General features: G+C 44.8%; 1 long non-coding RNA gene across 1 annotated transcript in view; it reads left to right on the top strand.

Annotated features, from left to right (window-relative positions):
- Positions 1-16028, top strand: part of LOC145356199 (uncharacterized) — an 89563-nt gene extending 73535 nt beyond the window's left edge. The window contains exon 5 of the long non-coding RNA XR_013889075.1: positions 15914-16028. This is a non-coding gene — a long non-coding RNA (uncharacterized LOC145356199). The remainder of the gene's footprint in view (positions 1-15913) is intronic.
- Positions 16029-16393: the final 365 nt, after the last annotated feature.

Here is a 16393-nt window from a genome sequence, read left to right on the forward strand (position 1 = left end):
TTTGGGGGAATGGAATGAAGACAAAAAAAAAATCTTTACCCTGGAGATTAAATTATTGGGCCAGAGAGCACTACAAGGTAAATTGCACACAACCTATGGCTGGAGAAGGGTCAATAGGTCAAAAGGCCTTTTTATGCTCCACACTTTTGTGTGTTCAGCATTTTGATGAAAGATTCACATAAATTAAGGCTTTCATCTAGAGCTCCGATCTATCATGTAGTGCACCCAACCGCATCAGTAATTGCCCATCCTGGGCTGATATATGAAGTTGAAATGTTGCATTATATTAAAGATATACAGTAACGACTGAAGATATGGGAGGGCTCCAGTAAGCTGAGCGAGACCAGATCAGCAGACCTGACCTCTTTGAGATCATGCATCCAAATGCCCCCTCCCCTGCCTTTGATTATTTCCAACTGATGCGTCACCTGATTCTACTCAAATCCTAATTACACTGAGACAGCGTCCCTTAAGAACTGTCGGATAAAACTCACCGGGTTCTCACACAGCACGGCCTGAATGCCCTTTCCTTATTCGGTGCATAAACCACCTGAAGCCATCCATCACAATTGCAGCTCGTAATTCTCTGCCTGGTAACTGTTATCCTTGTTAATTTTGCAAAATCACATTGGAATAGGAAGTCTTTCCCAAAGGAGTGAGTGTACTTGGGAAATTGTGTCAGATTCCTCGAGATTCTTTGCCCATTAAGTTTAATGGATGAAAAAACTGGAATTTGCTTGTAATTTCCTGATATGCATTGTTTAGTACTTAAGTCCTTAGCAGTTAACACAGGGGTATTTCATTGGCTGGAAAGTGCTATCGGACATCCCCAGGCTGTGTTTGGTGCTATATAAATGAATGTCTTCTTTTCCCTTTTTCTAGTGAATGGGAATTCACCTGAGGTGCTTACGTTGGTCGTTCTATCATCATAGAATTCCCACAGTATAGAAGGAGGCCATTCAGCCCATCAAGTCTGTACGGACCACAATCCCACCCAGGTCCTATTCCCATAGCCACACACTTACCCTGCCAATACCCTTGACACTAAGGGTCAATATAGCACAGCCAATCAACCTAAGCTGCTTATCTTTGGACTATGGGAGGAAACCAGACCACCCAGAGGAGACCCACGCAGACATGGGGAGAATGTGCAAACTCCACACAGACAATGTCCTGAGGCTGGAATTGAACCTGGGTCTCTAGCGTTGCGAGGCAGCAGTGCTAACCACTGTGCCACCGTGCCGCCCATGACAATTCTATTTCAACTGTTGAACCATTTGATTAGATTCCAATCTCTGACTTACTTGCAGGCTGTGTTATTTTTTAGGAACAGAGCTGGGGTGGGGGGGGGGGGGTGGCAGTATTAATTTTAATAGTCCTGATTTATCCTCTCACTACCCATTCATCAACAGAATGGTGTTTTTGATTTCCCCCTTTCTCCTTTGGAGTTCTCCAATCCTCGAGGAATAACTCACACAGCAAACTAGATAAAATCAAATAAAGAGTTGGTTTATTTCACATACACTCAAAATTAGGGAAAGGGGTTTTGCAATGTCTGTCTCTTTTGCACTCGTACAATAAGAGAGAGAAGGGAAAGAGAGAGACAGGGCCTAATCACAATAACAAAATTATTGTTTAACATGATTCCAGAATCAAGAGCCTAATGGAATGTTTCTTCAGAGATACATTCGTTGACTCAAGGAGAGGCGTGGCGTTGTGGTATTGTCACTGGACTAGTAATCTAAAATTCCAGGGTAATGCTCTTGGGAGCCAGGTTCAAATTCCACCATGGCGGATGGCGAAATTTGAATTCAATAAAAATCTGGAGTTAAAGTCTAATGGTGACTGTGAAACCATTGTCAAATGTCATAAAAACCCATTTAGCTCACTAATGTGTTTAGGGAAGGGAATCTGCCACCCTTATCAGATCTTGCCAATATGCAACTACAGATTCACCACAATGTTCTCAGGGATGGGCAATAAATACTGTCCCAGCCTACTGACATCCATATCCCACTGCTGCCTCACAGCGTAAGGGACCCAGGTTCAATTCTGGCCTCAGGTCATTGTCTGTGTCACACTGTTGGAGTTTGCACTTTCTCTCTGTGTCTGCTTGGGTGTCATCTGGGTTCTCTGGTTTCCTCCCACAGTCCAAGTATCTGCAGGTTAAGTTGATCGGTCATGATAAATTGACCCTAGTGTCAGGGAGAATAGCTGGGTAAATGTGTGTGGTTATGGGAATAGGTGCTGGATGGAATTGTGGTCAGTACAGACTTGATGGGCCAAGTGATCTCTTCCTGTACTGTGGGGATTCTATGATTCTATGAATATAAGAAAGCTGTGCAGGGTGATTCATCTTTCCAGGAGTGGGGACTTCTTTGAGGGGAGAAGGCCCATTGAATTGAATTAGTCTCTAAGGTACCAGTTGTTTTCACAGTGTAGATGAGGGCCAAGCAATTGTGCCTGGACAGAGCTGGCACTTGTTCATTGGTAAGATGGTAGATAGCAACATGGAATTACTGTTCTCTTCATAGGTCCAAAAGTGACTGATGATACGATACAATAGCTTACTAATTTAGACAGTTCTAGTCTTGGTTATGTGACAATGTGGCTTTTGGACTCACCAATGAGTCCTCTTGTTGAAACTTATTGTGTTTAGGAGCTGGTAATGTTGGGCCATTGACAGCATCTTGGATATTAGGAGTTACAAACAGCTGCTTTTGTCCTTGGTGATGGCGGCACAGTAGCACAGTGGTTAGCACTGCTGCTTCATAGCTCCAGGGTCCTGGGTTTGATTCTCGGCTCGGGTCACTGTCTGTGTGGAGTTTGCACGTTCTCCCCGTGTCTGCGTGGGTTTCCTCCGGGTGCTCCGGTTTCCTCCCACAGTCCAAAGATGTGCAGGTATGTTGATTGGTCATGCAAAGAAATTGCCCCTTAGTGTCCAGGGTAGCGGAGGTTAGAGGGATTAGTGGGTATAGTATGTAGGGATATGGGCGTAGGGCCTGGGTGGGATTGTGTTCGGTGCAGACTCGATGGGCCTCTTTCTGCACTGTAGGGTTCTATGATTCTGTGATACAATAGGAAGGATTTTATGGCCTCCCAAAGCCATTAAAACCTGTCCAAGTTCAACGGACCGTCCCATGCTCTGCCCCTCGCCCACTCCGATTGCCGTGGTGAACAGGACGGTAAAATTCCAGTAAATGTGTCTGATGGCCAAAGTTCCTCTTCAGAAGTGCAAAGAAGCCTTGTGCACCTTCAAGAAGTGGCAGAGCACTTGTTTTAAAGATAACAAGACTCAACTGGTTTGTCTGAAGGTTAGGAGTTCCAATGGCATGAGGCTTGGATGGTCATGATAAAACCTTGACCATTTTAAAAAATAAAACTAAGAATTTAACAGAGACGGCCATTTGACAAAGAAGTGTATTCATATTTTCCTTCCTGTTTCACATTGAGCCACTTGATTAGATTCCAATCTCTGATTTCTGGTGCTGTGCTGTTCCATGTATGCTGGAGGAGGAGGGGATGGTGGTATTAAGTTGTTATTCGGTCAAAGAGGGATGTGTGAATGGAATTCACTCGCACCTTATCTGCACTGTTTTGAAGGTTACTAGAACAAACAAGGCCCACTGGAGATCAATTAGCAGGGAATTTGAGAGAAAGTCTCTCATCAGCCAGTGCAGCTGCCTAGCCTAGACTCCCAGTTTTAAATATGGTCAGGAATAAGTAGGTCTGTATGTGGCAATCTAGTGTTGCAAAAGCACACTACATTTCAATCACTATGTGGAAATGTTGTTGCTGTTGCAAAAAGTTGGAGTTCACAAAGACTGGTGTCTCTCATTCTGGTTTTTGAATCCTGTGGCTTTTACATCTGTTATACAGAGGCATTTTCGTTCATTAATTTGAGCACAGTGAATAGACACTTACCCAGGCAGAGTAGACAACAAGAAAGAAAGGAAGCTTGCATTTATGTAGCAAAATGTCAAAAAGAGCTTTCCAGACAAAGACGTACTTTGGAAATATGCTCACTATTGCATTATAGGAAACACAGCAGACAATCTGTGCGCAGATTGAAGACTCTGGGTCTGCACTCGTTGGAGTTTAGAAGGATGAGGGAGGATGTTGCGAGGCCTGAATAGGGTGGATGTGGAGAGGATTTTTCCATTAGTGGGAACAACTAGAACCAGCTGACTAAAGGGACGATCCGTTACAACAGAGATGAGGAGGAATTTCCTCAGCTAGAGAGTGGTGAATCTGTGGAACTCTTTTCCTCAGAAGACTGTGGAGGCCAGGTCTTTGAGTGTCTTGAAGACAGAGATAAATAGGTTCTTGATTAATAAGGGGATCAGGGTTATGGGGAAAAGGCAGGAGAATGGGGATGAGAAAAATATCAGCCATGATTGAATGGCAGAGCAGACTCAATGGGCTGGGTGGCCTAATTTTGTTCCTGTGTTTTATGGTCTTATTACAGCAAGCTCCCACAAGCAGCAGGGTAATAACAACCAGACGATCTGTTTGTTCAGCAATGTTGGTTGAGGGAAAAGTGGTGGGCAGGACACAGGGGAGAACTGCCTTGCTCCTCTTCTATGGCATCTTGTGTTTCCACTTGAGAGAGGACAAAGGGCCTCAGTTTAAATGTCTCAATTTAAACATGGCACCCCGAACTGCACAGCACTTTCTTCATACTGAGGCATCAGCCTAGATTACACATCGGCAGAATTTGCTGGTCCCGTTGCAGTAAACAGAGATTTGGTACCAAATTCTTCCTCCTTGCTTGCAGCGGTGGCGGGACATGAACGGCCAAAAAAAGTCTGGCTCTAATCTAGGCTGAAGTGGATCTAGGTGGATATCAGATCCTCTAGGGGCTTGACAGGATAGGTGCTGAGGTCTTGGCTCCCCTCATGTTGAAATCTAGAAACAGGAGGTGAAGTTTCTGAGTAAGGAAGCTTCCATTTAAGATAGCGATGGGGATTCTCTCAGAGGGTCATTGCTGTTTGCAATTATCAGCAACAGTATCACTCAATATATTCAAGATTGAGTTAAACAGATTTTTAATGGACGAGGGAGTCAAATGTTGTGGGGCTGGACAAGCAGACAAATGGAATTAAGGCCACAATCAGATCAGTTAAAGATTTATTGAATAGCAGGACAGGCTTGAGGGGCTGAATGGCCTACTCTTGCTCACTTGTCATAAGTTCTTATGTTTGAAACCACAAGCAACAGTCTCACCAGCACGAGTGCCAACACAGTCAACACTGCATTCATAGAATCCTACAGTACAGAAGGAGGCCATTCGGCCCATTGAGTTTGCACCAGCCACAATCCCACCCAGGCCCTATCCCCATAACCCCATGCCTTTACCTTAGCTAGTCCCCCTGACAATAGGGGACGATTTAGCTTGGGCAATCCATTTAACCCATACATTTCTGGACTGTGGAAGGAAACCTGAACGCTTGGAGGAAAGCCATGCAGGACAGAGGAGAATGTGCAAGCTTCACATAGACAGTGGCCCGCGCTGTGAATCGAGTCCAGGTCCCTTGCGCTGTGAGGCAGCAGTGCTAACCACTGTGCTGCCCTCATGGGTGCAGGAGCACATCACAACCTGAGAGACATTCAAGGAGATTTCCCTTGTTTTGTCACCTCAGGAAAGGTGAGAGACCATAGCTGACAGCTGTAGAAGATTCCCTACTTATGGCTGCCCGATGATTCTGCCATAATCTTTTGCAGATTTGTCAGCTGGACAGCTTCATAAAACCAGATGAAGCATCTATCTGCAGCAACAGCAGGCATTTTTACCTGCAACAAAAACAGAAAACGCTGGATAGACTCAGCAGGGTTGACAGCATCTGCGGAGAGAGAATAGAGTAAATGTTTCGAGTCAGGACTGAAGATAAAGATTTATACCATGAGGTGGGGGGAGGCTGTAATTATAAGAATGACATGGACAAAGAGAATGTAAATGGTGATGATAAAGGCTGAGAATGGTGCTAATAGCACCCATTAAGGGATTGGAATGTGTGAATGGCAGAACAAAGGTGCAGATAGTCAAATTTCAAGATGAGAAAATGTAATAGATGGGGGGAGGGCAGGTTGGAAGAGAAGATGAACAGCGAGATTTCAGAATGGAAAAATAAGAATATAAAGCAATAAAAATGGATAAGTAAGATGACTTCAGCATCTGCAGTATTTACCAGCAATGTGTCTGCATTGCCACCAATATCTGTAATCTACCTCTATCTATTATCCAGCCCAATTGTGTACACACGGGCACTGCAGGGCATGTTTGCAAGCTGGTTGGGCGATACCATCTGGAGCATGGGGTGGCACAGTACCGCAAATGCCAGGGACTTGGGTTCGATCCTGGCCTCAGGTCACTGTGTGTCTGGAGTTTGCACGCTCTCCCTGCGTCTGCGTGAGTTTTCTCCTGAGTGCTCCGGTCTCCTCCCACAGTCCAAAGGTGTGTGGGCTCGGTTGATTGGCCATGTTAAATTGACCCTAGCGTGAGGAGGATTAGCAGGGTAAATATGTGGGGTTATGTGAATAGAGCCTGGATGGGATTGTGGTCGGTGTAGATTCAATGGGCCACACGGCCTCCTTCTGCACTGTAGGGATTCTGTGATTCTTGTCACGGCCAGTCGCCCAGAATCAAAAATGACATTGGAGGAAGCAGAAAATTTGGCTGTGCTACATATAGCCAGATCTCATTTCCTACAGGGGGCTTTTTTTTCAGCCCAGTCTGCAATAGTCTTACTGAAACAGAGCCATAGTTTAATGTAAATCTTGCAATACATAGAATGAATTCAAGTGTGATGTGCCAGCTGTTTAGAGCAGGACTGCATTGATCCCTTTCCAAAAGTAAAGTCCCAAGAGACGGTGGAGCTCGAAAAGGGTCCGGTTGAAAAAAAAATTCCAGTCTTACAGTTTGCTTAATTGGGCGCTGGCTTGGTGTTAATTTTTTGTTGGCATTCTTATGAAAAAAAATCTGAATTTGTTTCTTGTATTAATTTGGAGTGTTTTTATTCTTCCTCCTTACTGGAGTTGACGCTAGAATTTTAAGTAGTCGTGAAGGTTGTTGAGGATTGCTTTTTAATTTTGTGAATCATCAATTAACATTTGAAGCATTTCCACTAGTCAAACTGCCAGAACTGAAGAAACAAGGGTCACAAAGAAGGTAACCATGTTTACAATGTAAACTTTCACATGAACATAATGAGTGACAAGACATCTAAGTAAGAGCCCCTTGGCAATCAGCTAATTAAGTTAAAATGCATGACAGTGTTGATTTTGAAGCACCACCAAGATACTATTTTATGGTTGAAGTGTTGCAAGATGAAAGAAAACATTCTGGAGAGATAACTGGGGGGAGGGGGGGGGGTTGTGGACTGTCCCCCCTCCGAGTATAATATTGTAGCAACATTTCTGCAGCCCCAGAGTTGGCACATTGACCTGACACTGATCGTGGGAGCTGCCCCGCATCCCTCCCCCCCGCATGGGCTTTTTGGTCATCGTTGAGTTAGTTCATGATTGGTACCATCTGGAACATGGCCACTTGAAGGAAATCTGCAGCAGGCAGCTTTCAGATAAAATCTAGAATCAGGCGGGGCTGTCCTTCTACTGCATCCACCCCCCAACCCCTCACTACACCCTATGTGCTGTATCTAACTTTTTGTCAAGTCTCTCAAGAGGGACAAGAGGGGTGATCATTCCAGGCTGTGGAGGCACTGAGGTCATAGTCTCTCTGTATATGGTCAATATCACCATCTTCTGCTTAGATCCACTGTTAGTGCGTATAATGGTGACCATTTCCAACCAGTTTGAATTAGCCATGGGAGTCAAAGTAAATCACAAGTATGAGACCAACCAATCTTTGCCCAATCTGCTGCCAGATCAAACTACCTGAAGATCCTGGGAAATGTTTCAGGGGAGTCCAGGTGCACTCCCGAAACCGGAAGGACCATACTGCCATGGTGAAACAGAAACTGGGTATGTGAGTTTGATGCTCCCTTTCCATTGTCCGAGAGATCTTGATCATAAGATGCTCCCAGTATTGCTCTATTTAGCGCAGGTCTGGCCCGTACCCAGTTCCTGCACTGTGGTAATCGCCTGAGCTATCTGCTTTAATGATGTGGGTATGCCGGCGTTGGACTGGCGTAAACACAGTAAAAAGTCTGACAACACCAGGTTTTAGTCCAACCTATGTCATCGATGCCAACCTATGTGACATGGATACCATCATCACACGTGAGAATACCATCCACCAGGTACATGGTAAATACTCTTGCAACTCGGCCAACACTGTCTACCTGATACGTTGCAAGAAAGGATGTCCCGAAGCATGGTACATTGGGGAGACCATGCAGACGCTACGACAACGGATGAATGAACATCGCTCGACAGTCACCAGGCAAGACTGTTCCCTTCCTGTTGGCGAACACTTCAGTGGTCACGGGCATTCAGCCTCTGACCTTCGGGTAAGCATTCTCCAAGGCGGCCTTCACGACACACGACAGCGCAGAGTCGCTGAGCAGAGACTGATAGCCAAGTTCCGCACACATGAGGACGGTCTCAACAGGGATCTTGGGTTCATGTCGCACTATCTGTAACCCCCATGACTTGCCTGGGTTTGCAAAACCTCACTTACTGTACTGTCTGGAGACAATACACATCTCTTTAAACTGTGATCAGTGCTCCTTCCACTCACATTATCAGCCACTTCAGGTCTTGAACAGCAGGTTAGGTGTAAGGATTCGCATTTTAATCAGTAATCTCTAAACTGTCTGTGCTTTATATGCTCTGTTTGAGGCCAGAACTCTCCATTCACCTGACGAAGGGGGTAACCCCGAAAGCTAGTGAGTATATTATCAAATAAATAGGTTGGACTAAAACCTGGTGTTGTCAGACTTTTTACTCTATCTGCTTTACCCACAGGGACACCACGTACAATTCTTAGAGTCAAAGGGAAGGGAACATATCCAGCATTGCCCTGATCTGCCTTTATGTGTGGCTGCATCAAGCTCTATATCGACCCCTCAACATGTAAACATCAAGGGCGGGATTTTACAGCCTCACTCATCCCGAAAAACCTAAAATCCTGTCCAAGGCCAACGGCCATTTCCATGCTCCAGCCCTCGCCAGCCACGATTCCCAGAGTGGACAGGGCGATAAAATTCCAGCCCAAATGTCACTAGGTGCTGAGGTTCTATTTGTCTCGAGTATTGCAAAGACTAGATCTGCCCAAGTTACTGCAGAACATTCTGACTAGTTAAACTAGCTAACAGGCTGTTTCTCATGAAAAAATCTGAGTGGAATAGTGCCTTTGACCACCAGTCCATCAGCGAATGCTCCTCGAGGCCCTGCAGGAAAAGGAGATGTGGATGTTGTTGCATGTTCCACTGAGCAGACTGCCAAAGTAATTTGGCAAAATGCCTCTTTGCCAGAACCTCAAACAAGCATCAAGATGCAACTAGGCTGGTGGTTCGAAGGGATATCCCATTCAGCTCCATCCTGCACCCCTTCCCCCTGGTGTCCACATACTGCCTTCTAAGTGGCTGCAGTAGGGAAGCGATCATTGTCCACATCCTGCAAAATGTCAATGTGAAGCAGCTCCGGGGAGAAATGGAGAGATTTTTGTCCACATTTATCCTGAGTGGTTCGGTGACACAGGAGTCTGTGCTCTGTGGGCTGTTTCCAGGGACGCACACCAGAATAAACATCAACTGCTGCCAGGGGACCATTAACACAGTGAAAGCAGCCCCATGGTCTGTCCGAAGCTTGCTCATCTTCTGCTGCGAAGAGCTGTGAATGAAGGAGTGTCTCACAATACCAGGTTAAAGTCTAACAGGTTTATTTCGTAGCAAACGCTACCAAATAAACCTGTTGGACTCTGACCTGGTATTGTGAGACTTCTTACTGTGTTTACCTCAGTCCAACGCCAGCATCTCCAGATACTGGAGGAGTGTTACAGACTGACACATTCCAAGATCAAGGAATATTCATAGAATCCTACAGTGCAGAGGAGGCCATTCAGCCCATTGAGTCTGCGCCGACCACAATCCCACCTAGAACCTATCCCCAAAACCTCATTCATTTACCTGAGCTAGTCCCCCTGACACTAAAGGGCAACTTAGCATGGCCAATCCACGTAACCCGCACATCTTGGGCTGTGGGAGGGAACCAAAGCACCCAAAGGATGTCCATGCAGATAATGGGAGAATGTGCAAACTCCACACAATGGCCCAAGCTGGGAATTGAACCTGGGTCCCTGGCGCTGTGAGACAGCAGTGTTAACAACTATGCCACCCAACTACTTGCTGTGTAATGCACTGAAATCTGGGGCAGCGGTCCATAAGGCACCATGGGAGAAGGGCCAGTGTTGAGGCCATTCCACTACAGTATACATGGAGGGGCCAGAATTCAGGATGTATGCACTGGAGAATGTTTGACCTGGTGGGTGTGAGCTTACGTGCCATGCTGCAGCAAGCTCGGAGAATTTGGTGTCTAGCTAAATATCCATTCACTGCAGGGAGGTGGGAAAATCCTGCTGGCTTGAATGGTGGTAACATTCTGACTGAAATGGTAAGCGTAGCTGATCATTGTTGCTCAGTGTATTGCGCTTTATACTTTGTAAAACTTAAACTATTACTTACTTTCAAATTTTATTAATAAAGCACACTTCTGGGGAAAAATAATTCTGCAGCATATGGGATGCATCACAAGAGGCAGTGCAAGTCAACCTGCAGCCTCACCCTTTTGGCTTTGACTCCTCTGCATAAGGATTATCTGCTGTACCAACTGAAGTATCAAATATAGAATTGATGCACACGTTACCCTGCCAGCATCCTCTTTCCTTTCCCACTGAACAGTAAAAGCAGCATGATATATATATGCCCACTATTGCCACATTAGAGAAGTCAGGGTGACAGCTTAGTTGAATAGGTTGGTTGGCCATGCTAAACTTTCCCTTAGTGTCAGGGGCACTAGCAGAGTAAATATGTGGGATTATGAAGATAGGGTAGGGATGTTGTTAGTGTAGGCTTGATGGGCTGAATGGCCTCTTCCTGTACTGTAGGGATTCTATGATTCTACAAGTCTCATCTTGCACTCCATCCAACATGTCAATAAGTGCCTGCGGATCCTATAGGCTTGTTGTGTCACAATAATTTTATCACAGCCACTGTAAACATAATTGTGACAAAGATGCCAGTTGTAACACCGGATGTGTGCCAGCTGGGGGGTAGGTGAGGAACCTGGTGCAAGGTGAGTAGTGAAGAAACCCACAGCCCAATTGATGTGGTGCCGCACTATTGGATGAGATGTTAAACTGCGATCTGCCCTGTCAGGTGGATGGGAAAGTGTCCACCACATCATTTTTGAAGAAGAGTATGGGATTTTCTCCAAATGTCCTGGCCAATGTTTATCCCTCATCTAACATGACTATAACTAATCTACCGGTCGTTATCACATCGCTGTTTGTGGGAGGTTGCTGTGCACAAATTGGCTGCCACACTTCCTACATTACAGCAATGGTTACATTTCAAATGTTGCAAAAAACACTCTATCCATTTAAATCCTTGCTTTTTTGCTTTCTTAATCTCTCTGTCAGTTCCTAAATTTGTTCCAAGTGTTTCAGGTACTGAACTGAGTACTGACTCTGACCAATACCTCCTGTCAAGAATTGATACATTGCTGCCCTCTATGGATGGCACCCCAGAGTGTCAAACAGTTCAACCCCTCTTGCACCAATTCACACAACACCAGCTCTGTTCGAAGCTATTGCTAGGTTGCTGCATTGTTCCATCCCTTGCCCCAGACTCCATCTTCTGCTGTCGTACTTATATCCATGCTGATGGTTTTTCCAGCTCTTATTCACCTCCATGCATATGTCGAAAAGGGCGACATATACTTTAAACATATTTAGTGCCGTTACACTGGCTGTAATTTTGTAAGAAGTCTCACAACAGCAGGTTAAAGTCCAACAGGTTTATTTGGTAGCACAAGCCACTAGCTTTCAAAGTGCTGACCCTTCATCAGGAACAGGTTTATTTGGTAGCACAAGCCACTAGCTTTCGGAGCGCTACCTCTTCATCACCCCTTCCTGATGAAGGGACAGCGCTCCGAAAGCTAGTGGCTTGTGCTACCAAATAAACCTGTTGGACTTTAACTTAGTGTTGTGAGATTTCTTACTGTGTTTACTCTAGTCCAATGCCGGCATCTCCACATCATGTAATTTTGCCCTCACTGCTCTATATTTTGCCATGCACATTTTGAGTGGTTGCACACATTTTAGCTGCCTTCCTTTTAAGAATTCTGATTCATGTAGTCTCTTGCCCCCAGCCATACCTTAGAGAGCTCCCAATGCCAGGTTCAATATGATCTGGGAGTTTATTACAAAAGATGATTAGAACCAACTCCAGAAATTCCCAGGGTTGGCCCAAGGGAAGTTGCTGAGCATTTGAAGGGTATTCATGCAATGGTTATATTACTTGGCCTAAACTAATAATCTGAGAACATAAATTCAAAGCTCACCCAGGTAAGTGGATGTGGAAGGTGCTGTCAAAAGAGCCTTGGTGAATTGCTGCAGTGCACCTTGTAGATGTACACATGGCTGCCACTGTGTGTTGGCAGTGGAGGGGGGTGAATGTTAAAGTGCTGAATGGGGTGCCAGTCAAGTTGACTGCTTTAAGCTGGATGCTGGATGCTGTCAAACCTTTTGAGTGTTATTGGAGCTGCATTCATTCAGGCAAATGGAGAATCTTCCAGCTAAGTCATTTTAGATGGTGGACAGGCTTTAGAGAGTCATGAGGTGAGATATTGCAGAATTCTCAACCTTTGATCTGCTCTTGTAGCCACGGTATTGATACGGTTGGTCCAGTTTAGCTTCTGCTTGATGGTAACCCTCTGATGTTGATATTGGGTCATGCCCTTGGATATCAAGAAGATGTGGGTAGATTCTCTCTTGATGGAAATGGCCATTGCTTGACCCTTGTGCAGTCCAAATGTTATTTGTCACTTGTTAACCAAACCTGGATTTTGTCCCTGTCTTGCTGCATATGGATACAGACTGCTCAGTACTTGCACCTCTGAAAAAATTGCCATTGACAAAGCAGCTGAAGATAGTTGGGCCTGCAATATCACTAAGGTTCTCCTGCAGCAATATTCTGGGACTGAGTTAGTTGACCTCCAACAACCAGAACCATCTTCTTTTCTGCTAGGTATGTCTCTAGTCATTGGAGAGTTTTCCCCCGGTCCAATTGACATCAATTCCGCTAGGGTTCCTTGATGCCACACTCAATCAAATGTCTTGACACTCTCTTTTCAGCACCAGAGAGCAACTGTTTTGCCCATGTTTGGATGAACGCTGTAATAAGGTCTGGAGCTGAGTGGACAGGTGCAGCCTGGAGTTAAGCCAGTCAATCCAGGAAAAAGTACACACGGGGACTGCTAAATGTGGAGGGTGGAAGGTGGAGGGTAGAAGGTGGAGGGTAGAAGGCGGGGGGTGGGGTGAGGGGGGGGTGTGGGGAGGTGGGGGTGTGGGTATGCTGTTTAAAAGGCCCACCTCAGACTTGCACTCCAGTTACAAAATAACAGACAGATCTTCCAGCCCTCGCTCTATCACACACACTCATGGCCCGCACATTCCCCATGCTACCTCATGCCCCACTTATCCTGCCTCATGCCCCACCCAGCCCCAATCACTCCTCATGCCTCCATGTCAATTAAGGTTCCCACCCACCTCCTATGTACTCTCAGACAAAGTATATCCCCATATAAGGATGGTAGATCCTCATGTCCCTAAAGCCAAGCTCACTTCCAAGTCCATTCACTGACTTTAAAAAAAATAATTTATGGAATGTGGGCATTGCTGGTGAGGCCAGCATTTATTTTCCATTCACTATACGCTGAAGAAGTAATACATTCCAGATGACAATAGTGTGTGTAAAAATACTTTTAAAACAATCATTCATCAATAACGTAACATTTTCTTTGAAAAAAAAAACTCCTCTACTACAGCTCAATAAAAATATCAATCATCTTGATTTTTTTAAATGTCAGTAGCAGAAACTGCAAGCACTCAAAACCCCATTATCTTAGGTAAACAAACATTGTGAAAATGACAGCTTGGATCAAAGAGCCGATTAGTTCAAGCAGCTCTATCCTTGATTAGTGTCTTATTATTTTGTGTGTGTGTGTGTGTGTGTGTGTGTGTGTGTGTGTGTGTGTGAGAGAGAGAGAGAGAGTGAGTGAGCGGAGTGAGTGAGCAGGCTGTGCACAAAATGCCTGCCATTTTCATTTTGGCATAACAGCGGCCATTGCACTGAAGCAACTAATTATAAGCAAGTGTTTCTCAGAGGCACAATATAAGGTGCAAAGTCAAAAGATGAACAACATCATACTATCTCCACCCAAATTACTTAACTCCTTCCTCAGGATGGAGTTTCTCTGAGAACATTCTTTGGGATAAGTCGTGCTGATTCCGTTCAGGAAGGAAGGAGTTTGACTGAGTGAACTGTGCATCAGTTGAGTGCTTAGTTATACTTGAGTGGTGGACGTGGTGCTTATATGTAAATGGCAGCAGACTGTATAAGGTGTTTCTGGCTGGAGGTGCATGATATATGGCATGTGTGACTGTACATAAGTGTGTGAAAAGCAGCACCATATCTTTCAGGTAATCTGAGTTGTAACACTGGGGACCTGTCCGAAACAGAGGAGTTTTACTGAAGCCTTTCAAAAGGTTCTCTGAAAGGCAGTGGCTTTTTTTTTGGAGCCACCCTTCAAAGAGGGCAATGTTTTTTTCTCTTTCTGGAGCCTTTCGGGAAGCAGCGTGGGGAAGGTAAATGATTACAAGGTTTCGATTTAGTCTCCGGCTGCTAGTTGGCTGTATTTTTATTTTGCCTCAACACTCCCAACATATAAACTTTTGCCAATCTTGGGCACCGCAGCTATATTCAACACTAGTGAAGGTCCTCTGCCAAAAAATAGTTACAAAAGGGGCTTAATTGCCATTCTACATGTTCCATGACACAATTAATCTCTTTCATTGAATCATAGAATCACACAGCGTAGAAAAGGCCCTTTGGTCCAATGAGTCTATACCGACACAGAGAAACACCTGAACTCCCACCTAATCCCATTTACTAGTACTTGGCACATAGCCCTGATGTGCCAAGTGCTCACCCAAATACTTTTTAAAGGACATGAGGCAATCCACTTCTACCAGCTTCCCAGGCAGTGTATTCCAGATCACCACCACCCTCTGGGTAAAAACGTTTTCTCCTCACATCCTCCCCAAGCCTCCTGTCCCTCAGTTGGAACATATGTCCCTTCGTGACTGACACTTCAACTAAAGGAAACAGCTGCTTCTTACCCGCTCTGATTATGCCCCTCATAATCTTGTACACCTCAATCAGGTTGCCCCTTAGTCTTTACCCCAGTGGGCACTCCTGCATCTAATTTAGTTTTATTCATCTTTCATATCGTTATTTTCATATTGATTCAAATTGTAATAAACACAGGACAAATATTCACCTGCCACACTCTGTATTACAAGTTTATGCGGAAAATACTCATTAGTTTTCAAACATCTGTGCATATAAAATATTGATTGAGATGCTGTTGTCTAAACACTACTTTCAAATACATTTGTGCTTCATATGGTCTGTCGCTACCTTGAACATGGTTGGAAAAGGCAGCAGGGAAATAAGAAATGGATCAGCGATATTGTTTATCACTTGTGTACACTCTGAACTTTGTACAGGCAATGGTGATGCTGTAGTTCTTGTCTGGCTGACTACTGCAACTTTGTGATAATTTCCTCTTCAGCATGCACAGAGCAGATACACTTAGTTTATCCAAAGAGGATTATCGGATTGGTTTCTGTGAGAAAAGTTGACTGAACTGCTTTCTGTTTGACCTGCAGTGACACCCGGGACTGAGCCAGCCCTTGATTTACTGTGACTGTCTGGATATGACTTTCAAAGCAAGTGAGCCTCTACAAGACATTCAGTGATGTATCCTTGCAGTCTCTGAGGGAAAGGAGCCCAACACTCAAACCAAATAAAAAACAATAAAGCACTGACTTTTGTCTTTTGTCTGACATGTGTTGAAGCATGTTTTCCTCACTTGAAAACCACTAATGGTATTTTTTTCCTCTGTAACTTGGAGCATATTCAAGATAAAGGGTTGTTCAAATGAGCTTTTCCTGTTGAACATCCAGTTAAATGGAGCTGAAAGGGAAATATTGTTAGAATTAAGGGCGGTACAGTGGTTAGCACTGCTGCTTCACAGCGCCAGGAATCCTGGTTCGATTCCGGCCTCAGGTAACTGTCTGTGTAGAATTTGCATGTTCTCCCTGCATCTGTGTGAGTTTCCTCCATGTGCGTCTGTTTCCTCCCACAAT

This window comes from Carcharhinus amblyrhynchos, chromosome 20, assembly GCF_965287045.1.
Source record: "Carcharhinus amblyrhynchos chromosome 20, sCarAmb.v2.hapA, whole genome shotgun sequence".
Lineage (NCBI taxonomy): Eukaryota > Metazoa > Chordata > Chondrichthyes > Carcharhiniformes > Carcharhinidae > Carcharhinus > Carcharhinus amblyrhynchos.